The 12,262-nt window shown below is 39.6% G+C and overlaps 1 protein-coding gene across 2 annotated transcripts in view; it reads right to left on the bottom strand.

The window, feature by feature from the left end:
* The window catches only part of atp1a3b (ATPase Na+/K+ transporting subunit alpha 3b), a 39,020-nt gene that overhangs the window by 10,616 nt on the left and 16,142 nt on the right, over positions 1-12,262 (bottom strand). The window lies entirely within an intron of this gene.

The raw sequence follows: 12,262 nt of genomic DNA, 5'->3' as shown, positions 1-12,262 counted from the left end.
GATCATAATGAAGATCAATTCAAGTAATTTGCTCTGAACTAATATTGCTATTGGTTTGAACACTTGTCTGGTAGATGGTGGATCGTGAGAGGTGACTAAACATAAACGTCCCTCTTGCTCTCTTTACGGTGTGGTCACCTCAAAGAGGTCAAATAAAGCTAATTTAATTTGCTGAAAGAATACAGATCTCCCCTCCTTCCTGTCGTTCACATTAACAGTGTGACATCTCACAGAGACACGACTCTTTCATCAAAAACACTCTGATTAGATTGAATATGTGTCTGTTTCAGATCACAGTGAGATGAAAGTGTAAAACGTAGAGTTCATGAGCTTCAAAACAACCTAAATCAGATTCTTTACACTTTGTTCTTTATCTAAACGAAGTCAGACTCTGGAGAGGTATTCCAGTTTTTTTTTTTCTTTAACAGGCTGATTATTTTTTATCTAATTAAAAATATATAACCTCTAGATAATTATTCTGTCATGGACAGATTTTGACCTTTCAGTCTATCATTATTCACTCTGTTCTGTAAATCCTCTGTTTCTGTCGGCTGCATGTGTAATCCTATAATACCGCAGCACAGAGCGCAGAGCCAAGATGGCTCCCGTGAGACTCTCAGGTGGTGCTATTTTTGTCATCATTAAAGCGGGAACCGTGTATCATCTGTCCACACAGGCTGATCAATACTGAGCTTCCAGAACTACCAGCATGCCTTCCTCTAGGGAGAAAAGTACTATTCTTGTAGCACTGTTGATATGTGAAGAGTGAAACCCCTTCTAGGAAATTACTGAGGCAAGACCCTGCACTCTCACATGATGTTCTGGATGAGTAGAGCCCCCTGCTGGTCAATATACGGAAAGAACCAGGCCAATTCATTAATTATGAGAGTATGATCAAAACTACACAATATCTGTGCAAATTAAAAAATATAGTGTTTTTAATACATCTATCATGTATCAGACAATCAGAAACTATTGAGCCTTGAGAGGTCTTAAGAGCAAGCCGAACCAGACCTATCTCTTTTGATTAAACTTGTAAATTCAGACAGTGACGTAAAACACAGGCAAAACAAAGCACGAAATTTGACTGAGGTTTATATCTGCATGTTTATGGTCAGCTGACATGCCTGTTTTAGACTGAAAGGCTATCTCTTTTGATTAAACTTGCAAATTCAAACAGTGACGTAAAACACAGGCAAAACAAAGCACGAAATTTGACTGAGGTTTTATATCTGCATGTTTATGGTCAGCTGACATGCCTGCTTTAGACTGAAAGGCGCAGACTCAAGCATGCAGCCAGGTGATGATACCTATTAAAAAATAACGAGAATGTGAGAGATGAAGATGGATGGATAAAGAGGAGAAACAGAACAGGAGACAGATGGAAAGAGAGAGGAACATGCGGGGGTGGGGACTGACAGAAAGCTGGCGGACTAAGTGAGATATCCAAAGAGAGAGAGAGATTAGCAGAGAGAAAACGGGAGAGATAGAGGAATATTTGGCACTTCCTGTGGGGTAATTAGATATTGACCTGCTGCTCTCGCGGTGTGAGAGCTTGTCACCGTCAGCGGCTGCATTTAATGTCTGATGACTCTCAGCACGACACCACCTGCCCAAAACTAACCGGACACACACACACACACACACACCCGCAAAGGCGACCTTCTAATCAACCTGCACAGCACACCACAGATCCTGTGACAAAAGCGAGTGCATGTGCGGTAGGTGACACCACTAAATAATTAAGTGAATAGAAAGTGAGGATTACCCTATCAGCTCACACTGATCTTACAGATGAAACATCTTGTCACTATAGAAGCACATCTATAGTAGGTATTTTTGAGTTTAAAAAATACACTAAAAGTGTGAAAGCTGATGGAAACACTGCAAGCATACAGCTGAATACACACAAAGAACAAAGGGAATGATGAAAGAAATGAGAGTTGGAAAAATCTGAATGGAAGAGGTGTACAGAGGAAAATAGATTCAAAAGCAAAAAAAAATTCAATAAGAGTATACTATGAAATAGGTTACACTTTTATGATATAAATTTTATGTTTTTATGGTAGATGTGTGTCTTTTGATGTGTGTGTACCTGGTATTCCCTGCATTACGGGGACCAAATGTCAAGGATAGTAATACCTGTATTTTTTTACCTTGCGGGGACATTTATTTTGGTCCCCATGAAGAAAACAGCTTATAAATCAAACGAAATAATTTTTTTTTTTAAATGTTAAATTGCAGAAAGCTTTCTGTGTGTACAGTATAAAATCGGTCTATGGAAATTCCCCATAAAACATGAAAACACGTGTGTGTGTGTGTGTGTGTGTGTGTGTGTGTGTGTGTGTGTGTGTGTGTGTGTGTGTGTGTGTGTGTGTGTGTGTGTGTGTGTTTGTGTGTGTTCAATGTACATCTGCAATGATACCTGCACTGCGGCAAAAGAACAGAGGAAATAGGAGAAGATCGCTCTCGTTCTCTCACAAAAAAAGCCTGATGCAATTTTGAAAAGATATCAGATAATATTTACTTTGAGTTAAGCTCATGTTGAGAGATTCACTGTCAGACGACAGAGGGTCTGAGAAAATGAGGAAGATCAGGGTCCAAACCACACCAGCTAATGGAAGATGCCTGAAAATATTTTACTTTTTTATTTTTTTTAATATGCTGTTTATAAAATGTGCTTAATTTAATAATTTAATTATTTCAATTGAATAATTTGTCCTCATATTTTTTCATGTTTTGTTGGCCTTTTGTGAAGAATATCAAACATTTTAGACATCCTACTTAAACTTCTGATAGTATATTTCCTCTGAGATAAATGTTGTTTTAGGTGTGTGTCATTAAGCGGTAACAGTGGTTATCTAATTCCTGATATAATTGTGCTCATGTGGTAAAGTTACCAACTGTGTGAGAAAAACATACAGTACTGCTCTGTAAGAGAACCAGAGCTGATGGGCTGGAATTACACGCCAGCACACTGACGTTTCTACTGACTGATTCAGAACACACACACACACACCTACACACAGTCTCTGGTGCTGCATGAGGTCTGTTCCCTGAACTCTTCTCACAAATTATTGATGCTCTTGAAACTGATGCACTCATTCAGTCTGCATCACATTCTAAAGAGTAAGACACACAAAGAGAATAAAAGTGTGGCTGTGGAGCCCAGGGACTTATATATCATACATAAGTTTAGACAAGTTTTGATTAATGAAAACTATGTTACTATTTTTCTTTCCTTTCATATTTTCTATTGTTGCAGGTGATCTTTATAATTTATAATCATTCTAGACCAGCAGTTCTCAACCAGGATGACTTTAAATTATTTAAAATAAGACAAAACAAGCATTAAAATAAGCTAAAACAACTAAAATCAGGATATGTATTGCTATTTGGTTATTTTTATAATGGATTTACATCTTTCTAGATATGCCAAGCTCTAAAATATCATATGGGGTAAAAATTGTGAGTGGGGGGAGGGGGATACAAATATTGTTGTGGACAATGAAGAAGTTCGGGGGAGTGGGGGGTTGAAGTCAAAAAGATTGAGATCCTTTATTCTAGAGAGAATTATATTTGGCCAAAATCTGTGCAGTGCAGGCTGAGTCATCAATATTTTTGATGAACATTGGAGTAATGATGCTGAAAAATATTCCATCACAGGATTGGAATAAATTACTATACAAAACAGTTGTTTTGAATGGTGATAATATTTCACAGTATTGTTTTTTATTGTATTCTTGACCAAATAAATGCGGCCTTGGTAAGTATACAGTAAGTCCTCTTACCAACCCCATGACGACACCACCATCAGACCATCGGAACTTATCAAATATCATCAGTTAATAACACTAAATAGAAATCATTACATATTTTACACCATTTAAATATTAAGATTATGCATTATATAAGCGTTCCTAGGATGTGGCACTATACAGAGCCAATGGAATGGCCAGGCCAGTCTGATGCTCACAGAGCATGAAGAAGAACATCTGCCAGCAAGATCACTCCTTTCTCCTTTTTCTCGAAGGAGCTCATCTCACTTTATTATAGTCATTTAGTTTTCCATCGAAAAAAAAAACTGCAGTAAACAACTTGGGGTGGTCTAGCAAATCTACTTGTATTTAGCTTATCCTTGCATCTTGGGAGGATATTTCCCTGTCAGATCTTAGTCTTCTCTTTCCAGCTATTGATGAATATCTCCAAGCGGCACAGCTGTACAAAAAGTGTTTAAACCACTGTTATAGCAGTAGACACATCAATACTGCCCTTAGAGGACTGTTCGGTGTGTGTGATATATTACTATGAGTGTGTTACTTTTACACGTCAATACATCCAGTAAAATGCCTTTCTGATCTGGCATAAGGGGGTGTATTTGTGTGCGCGAATCTGGGGTGAGTCATGAAGTGCTTGTTCAAGAGCAGATAACACTGAACACTTCATCCAGATTATGACTGAATGAGTGTGCGTGTAAGTGAACTTGATGTACCATCTGTTTTGCCGTGAGATGTAGACCAGGCTAGGTCTGGGCTTTAAAGTACAGATTAAATAATCTGATTACGGGCAAACTGGGATTAGCTCCCCCTGAATCGCCTCCATCACAAAAGAGCCAGACTCACTTTGTGGAGTTTACTGAAGTTTCAATACCAGACATAAACAAAATCTGTGTACATACAAATAAAATGAAAATTTATATGATACTGTAATTAAATTTTATGTAAATAAATTATTTATTGTATATGTTTAATTTCTTCTTTATGTGTACACAAACTTATGTCTGCTTAGAATGATTTAAAATAAGACAAAACAAGCTTTAAAATAAGCTAAAACAGCTACAAAAAATGATTTGCTCTCTCATCAACTGTTATTTTCAGGGTCTTGGAACCTGGTTGAGGGAATGAGGGTATTTTAAAAATGTGATTTCTCGACTTGGAAAAGTCATGGCAAAATCTTTAAAAAAATGTTTTTTTGTTTTTTTTTTTAAATAAAAAAATGTAAAAAGTCAAGAACATTTTTAAAATCAATATACATTTTTCTAGTTATGTCAAGCTCTATAATTGTCACGTTCGGGTTGTATATAAGAACACAATGAAGAAGATTAATCACAAATAAAGTCTTTAATATATAATCCACCAGGATGGCACAGATGAAGGCAGTGTAAATAGCAACAACACGTCTACATTGACGAGACCGGACAACTCACAATTGAAACAAGTAAACTTATATACAGGGAACAAACAAAGGGAACTAATTACGCAACAGCTGAACAAAATGACTAATCAAATGAGTAACCATAGAAACTAATAAAGACTAAAAAAACTAAACTAACTCAAACCAGAACAATAACGTGACATCGAGCCCCCTCCTGGAAAGGTGCGACCTCGCATTGGCAGTCCAATTGAGGGAGGAGGCTCTGGAGGAGGCTTTGGAGGAGGATGGGACACACCAAGGAACATGGCAGAAGGAGAGACCAGGGTGTCGATGATGGTTGGAGAAGCCTGGAGCAGGAGGAGACAGATGGGGACCCAGAGTCCTGCCAGGATGATGTCCCACGGTTAGTCGAGGGAAGGAAGAGAAATGGCGGATATCTCCTTGACGATGGGGATGACTGATGGAGACGTAGCCAATGGTGGTGAAGCCCTAGGCACAGACGAAGAGCAGATGGAACCAAGCAACCCCAAAGGTTTCAGAGGCGGACGGAGCTGCAGTGATGACCCCCCGAGGTGGAACCGGGTTACCAGGGAGCCCGGTGAAGGCGTAAGGCCGATGGTCCCTGGTGGAGCCGAGGGAAGGAGGAGCCAAGGCATAGGAGTCAAGGCAACGAGCCGAGGTGAAGTGACGGAATCAGCAGCTGGAGGATCCACTCGTCCAGGAGGATCTGGATAACGGAAGGCCCGAGGTGGAGCCACGTCACAGAGAGGAGCTGAGAGTTGATGGACGACAGCAAACACTGGTCAGAGGCACTGGCTGACTTTTAAAGAGGCAGCGGGGCGCAGGGCTGGGTGGGATCAGCAGGGGTTAGAGGCTCATCCTCGCCAAATACCAACAAACTTCGGTCCTGCAGCGACTCCCTTTCTGTGGCGGGAGTGTGGGCGGGGCTCCTCTCCATACCCTCATAGTCCACAATAACTTCTTCGGGGGCACATGATGTTGCCGGCTCACACACCTGGTCAGGCGCGTTGTAAGATTTAGGCTCCGAGGCAATGGTTTGTCAATTCGCTTCTTCTTGCGATGGCTTTTCCATCGCGGCAGGCGCTGACTCTCCGTCTGCGATGGGCTCTGGCGTCATGTCCACACAGCGGGGTGGTGTTTGGCTAGGCTCTGAGTCTGGAGTGGGACTGGTGATGTCCTCTTCGGGGTCGATGGTGAACTCCGATCCACTATTCACCAGCACCCACACCACATAAGCGGCGAAATCCTCACTGGGACCGTTTGCTGGCAGGCGTGCCTTAGACTGAGACTGAGGCTAGCACGGTAAAAAATGCCGAGCAAGCAGTCAGAGTAGTGTGTAAGGCACACCAGATCTAAAAACTCCCTTGTATGGTCCTCCAGCGAACAGTCCAGCTTCTCCAGGCGCAGGAGTTGAATGGCAGGCAGGTCCATTGTGGGGGGAATGAAACACAAAAACTAAAGCTAAAAACGCAGCAAAAATATATATCCTTTCTTGGGTCAGGTCTTCTGTCACGCTCGGGATGTATAAGCACACAATGAAGACGATTTAGAAATAGGAAAATTTAGAAACATCCTTAATCAATTAAGAATAATGAGATAAAATAATTCCAGTTATGAGAAAATGTAATTCCTTTACCCATAGTAATGTAACCCCATGCGAACACACACACACACACACACACACACACACACACACACACACACACACACACACACACACACACACACACACACACACACACACACACACACACACACACACACATATTTAAAGGAGAAAAGAAAAACTAGAAAACAGGGGGGTTGTTGCAATATAATTTCATTTCACTTTAAACAAAAATCTGTAATCCTTCTTGTTAAAGTATTACCTCTATACCCCCCCTCCTGTTCTTCTCTATCCATTATTCTATCCTTCCATCTGTCTATACTTCATCCACTGAGTGAATCAGCTTTGCCAGAGTGTGGGGCATCTGTGCATGTTCTTGATTGGAACAATAAATCACTGCCCCAAATTTAAGTCACAGCAGGATACACAGATGCTTCACGTCTCAAAAGGGTTGTCTGAGGATTCCTTTCTTTATTCTGTCTTCACACAGACATACTGTACACACACAGTTTCTCTTCTCCTCAGTACTTAAGTCACATTCTCTCTGACGTCTGACACTGATTGCTCATTACAGCTCTAGTTAAAAGAAGAGCTGATGGTCAGCTGTGCCACAAAATTTCTTCCATCAGAATGGACTGTTCTTTCTCAGCTCCTCTACCAACAAAGGATCACATTAATAAATGATGTGGTGTGGATGTGGAACCTGAACCAGGCACAGGCACTCCATGCATGTTCCCACCGGTGGAGCGGTATCACAGCAGCTTTGACCTAAGGGGCAGTTACGCTACATCAACACTGGGGAAAGACGAGGAGAGGGTAATCTGACCTTGAGTATTCGCTCCACTAACAGACGTCCCGTGGACAGAATGTGATAATGAGACCTAACAGATCCAATCCAACCCACTTAAAGCTGAAGTCTGTCATTTTATGCAGATACAACTATCAGTAAGCCATATTTAAGCTGACATAAAAATGTAAACAAAAAGTAAAAATTACACACTTCATCTTTAACCCCCTACAACAACTCATTCATACCCCTAAATATGGTCCAATAACATTAATCCATTGAAGTATAAGTTCCTATGTAAAACAGAGAGTTAGCTAAAAAGCTTCTGTTATATCAATAGTAAAGAGTCATATATCAGTACAAAAGCAGCTATGAAATGCTCTATTTACTGATGTGCTCAATACAAACATGAACATCCGGATATATATACAGGATGTTAGCTCAGTTATGCTCGAAGAGAGCATACACAGATTAATTACATTATTAATGCATTATCAAATTTAGAACACAATCTATATCTAGGGTAAATTATAAATTAATGACTTTATAAATACATAAATTGCATAGACACAAAAATCACTTATATTTACTATATATACTTTACTTTATATAATTTATAATTATATAATTTCACTTATATATATATATATAGGCCTAAACATATGTATATATATATATATATATATATATATATATATATATATATATATTTATACTCAATCTTTATACTTCATAAACTTCATTGACTTTTAAAATATTAAATACATCTTTAAAAATGTTTTGCAAAATTGTATTCATCATTGCATTATAGTTCCACATTATGGACACTTCTGTGTCCTCATCCTTGGTCATTCGGTATCTGTACCATCTGTACCCAGGTAACCCGGCCCACACACACTCTGGAAACACAAGCTGAGACAGGCTAATTACATGTAACAGGATCTGTGTTCATCTCCCTCCCTGCTGCAGCACAACCCCTTCCCCAGGCACTCACCTGCAGTGTGTATAGGCTATACTACGTACTTACTGGTGCATCGTCATGTGTCTGAAGAGGAAATTTACATACTGTAATGCCACCAGTTGTATTCTCGGTCTCTATCTTTCTTAGCTTAATGAAACAATATTTTTAATTGGTTTACGTTGCCAGTAATTAATATTCATTATAGACACACTCATGAACATTTTAAATCCATGTTATACTAGCTACATGCATACAAGTTGATTCATATTTTAATAAGCTGTGACATTCTTCTTGGTGTTTGTGTCCCTAAAGCTATCATAAGCCTCTTTCCAAATAGCAAGAAACTAAACTTAACTATTTATTAGGTAAAATATTTTATTTGCCAATTTAATAAATAAATAATATATATTTGACACAATTATTTATTTTGTAATAAATAATTGTAATGTATTGTAATATTGTAATACGGTGATGAAGTGACAGTTCACCCATTATTTGAGATGGGTCTGTCTGCGGACTGCAAGAGAGGGGCGTAACAGAGGGGGCGTAACTTGAAGTTGTCCAAATCACTCAGAACCACACGATATGTCAAACTCAAAACGAGATATTGTCGGCAAGATCCCAGCTCGTATAGAGACAACGGTAAGAATATTTTCCTGAGATAATCGAAGTGTATAAGTCATATTGCCGCTTTTTACATTGCAGCAAGGGCAGAGCAAAGCGTTTTGAACTTTGAGCTTGTCTCTGTCTCGCTGAGTGTCCCACAGATGCCAGCAGCACAACACAGTAGTAGATTGCCCTTTACATTATTAAAATATAAATGCACGGGTAAGATGGCACCTAATAGAGGTAAATGCATAGATGTCGTCTAATTTATTGTTTTCTATTAAAAATAAAAAATAAAAAAATAAATAAATAAATAAATAAAGCCCAATTCCAAAAGGATATAATATTATTGCTTGCTCCACACTCTAAATTGAGGTGGGACGGATAATTGATAAAACAGTACATTGCAATATGGTTTCTTGCAATACATTATCAGTACCCTTGTATTAATGCAGATTGCAGCTTACCAAAACATTTCGGTTCTTGAACAGATAAGAGTCAGTTTAAACGACTCTAGTATGTTCAGTTTATGTTAAACCCGTGCGAGAGCATACGGACCTGTCTGTTCTCTAATTGCTCTCGCGGTACTTTGATGTCATACACTGACCGGTCTGTGCAGCGCTGCTTTAAGTCGAAAAAACAGTGATCAACTTGAAGTGAGCGTAACCTGAAGTGGGTGTAACTTGAAGGGGCGTAACTTGAAGTCTTGCAGGCTGCAGACAGATTCTATTGGATTATTTAAAGGGATATTTCACCGCTGGAAAGAAGAATGTGTATTTAACCCTTTCACACGTAAGTTTAAAATATTCTGGCTGACCCCCCAGCGTGAGTTTTTCAAGGCGACCGTTATTTAGAATGTGTCACTTTATGGTGTCCATGGTGACGCGTCATTGCTTGTCACGTGACACACCGCAGCAACAACAGAGCTGAATGAATGATGATCTGCTTTTATGTCATTTTTCCTTTTTTATTTAAAATATTCACAAATTTGTTAGATATGGCATGCAATATCTGATATTCCGATTGTCAAATATATGCAAGTGGAAGTGTTTTGTTGTTTAAACACCTTTATAACGATCGCGTTAGTTGAGCTGTATGCGCAATGGGCGCCGCCATCTTAGTTTGTGCCGCAGACGCAGTTCAGAGAATCGGATCTGTTGGATTGTTTACAACACGTGAATTCATCCACGACTCCCGAAATACATAAAAGTAAGTGGCTGGTGAACTGGGAGAAGAATAGAGTAAACTTTAAAGTTACTTACACAATGTGTATCTGATATGAATAAAAATTATAATGGAAAGGATTATTATTGCCTCTTCCTTTGACATCAGTGTGTATTTTACAAACTCTAAATGTATTGTTTTTTTAGTACTTATATGTCTGAAACCTAAAATGAACATTATGTGGTTGAAAACACTGAAAAGTTGTGATATATGACAGCTCTGAGTGCGTCTGTCTCTGGCTCAGCGCCAGCCAACGCGCGAAAGCACATTTGAATTTAGCAGTTGATCACGTGATGCGCTGACCGTTCTAATCACACCGGTGTGATCGTACGCTCCAGGGACCAGCCTAGACTGATCACACCGGTGTGATCGTACGTGCGAAAGGGTTAAATTGGGTCATTTATGAAGTAGAAATGTGAAATTATTTTAGAAGTTGGTGCCTTCTAGACTGAGAAAAGCCAGAAAATGTATTTTTGGCTCATGTGGATGAAAGACAACAACTCCCAGAATGCACTTGCTTCGCTGCCCTATGAGGCCACTCCCAAGCCACGCCTACCGGTTACAGAGGGCAGTATCGGAAGAAATGATACAACTAGGCTACTAGTTAACTCGAAACTGAAAAGACGCCGTTTTATCGTGAGATCCCACCCCCTATGGGCAGACTGAAAACATGCAGAACTAGCTCCTACTACTGGCTGTAGTCTCTAGCCTCTGGCCAAAAAAGCCTCCGATGACGTTTTTTTTCCAGACACACAATGCAGAAATCTCTCGTCTCTGGGGGACATGAGGGAGGGAAGCACGGTCATTCGAAAATACAACCGGGTTTGTACCGATACAAAGCTTAATGCTAATCGGTGAAGTATCCCTTTAATCACCGTCATGTTGCTCCAAAGCCTTTTTTTTCTAGCCTGGATGCCAGCCGAACTTAGCCCCGCCCACAACATTTTAGGTCGGGAAGTTCGGTCTGGACTTGATCCGTTGTGGAACGACTATGCTCGAACCAGAGCTGTTCGGACCAATCAAATTGTCAGGGCGGGCTTTATACGATGATGGACAGATGATCAACAGTAACATAATCATCCACGTCACCAAAGAGCGCTTGGGTTGAATTCGTTTACAACAAGGATGACTGCCACTGGAGAATTGAGATGTAGATTCCGCCATCGCGTCCGTTATAGAAGATATCAACAGCGCATTAATTTTAAAAGAGGAACAGAGAACCGCGATCATTTGTCGATCGGAAAATTTAACGAAAAACATACGTCACTTACTCCATTGCTCTGATTGGTTGTAGGTCTATCCAATTGAGTGCAGAGGAATTTTCTTTCCTGGTTCGTTTGAAACACGCCCCATAATCACAGCCCAATGGAGCAGTATCAGACTCATATTCTGACTAGAATCTGAGTATGACGACGTCAGACAATTTTTTTTCTTTTGTGGAGAACAAATGGAAATGGTATAGGAAAAATGGCCTGACAAACTCTGCCACCATTCACTTTCACTGCTTTTATATATATATATATATATATATATATATATATATATATATATATATATATATATATATTTTTTTTTTTTTTTTTTTTTTTTTATCAAAGTAAATGGTGTTTGAAACTGACATTCTGCCTAATTTCATCATTTATGTTCCACAGAAGAAAATTATAGACTGAGCAAGGATGATGAAACCACATGAGGATGTGATGACAAAATTTTTATTTTTGTCTGAACTATCCCTTTAAGAGCACATTTGAACACGACCGCAATGAATGTCACTTCTTCATTTAATCTATTCGCGTTCCATATCCGCATCTCGTGCCAATCAAAGGCCGCTACCGGGAATTTCCACTCGCGTGGCTCCGCCTCGTGTTTGACGCAGAAAGCGGCCTATAGGGAATAAAACAGC

Source organism: Scardinius erythrophthalmus (assembly GCF_964197995.2).
Source record: "Scardinius erythrophthalmus genome assembly, chromosome: 16".
NCBI lineage: Eukaryota > Metazoa > Chordata > Actinopteri > Cypriniformes > Leuciscidae > Scardinius > Scardinius erythrophthalmus.
This window is presented reverse-complemented; position numbering and strand designations above follow the sequence as displayed.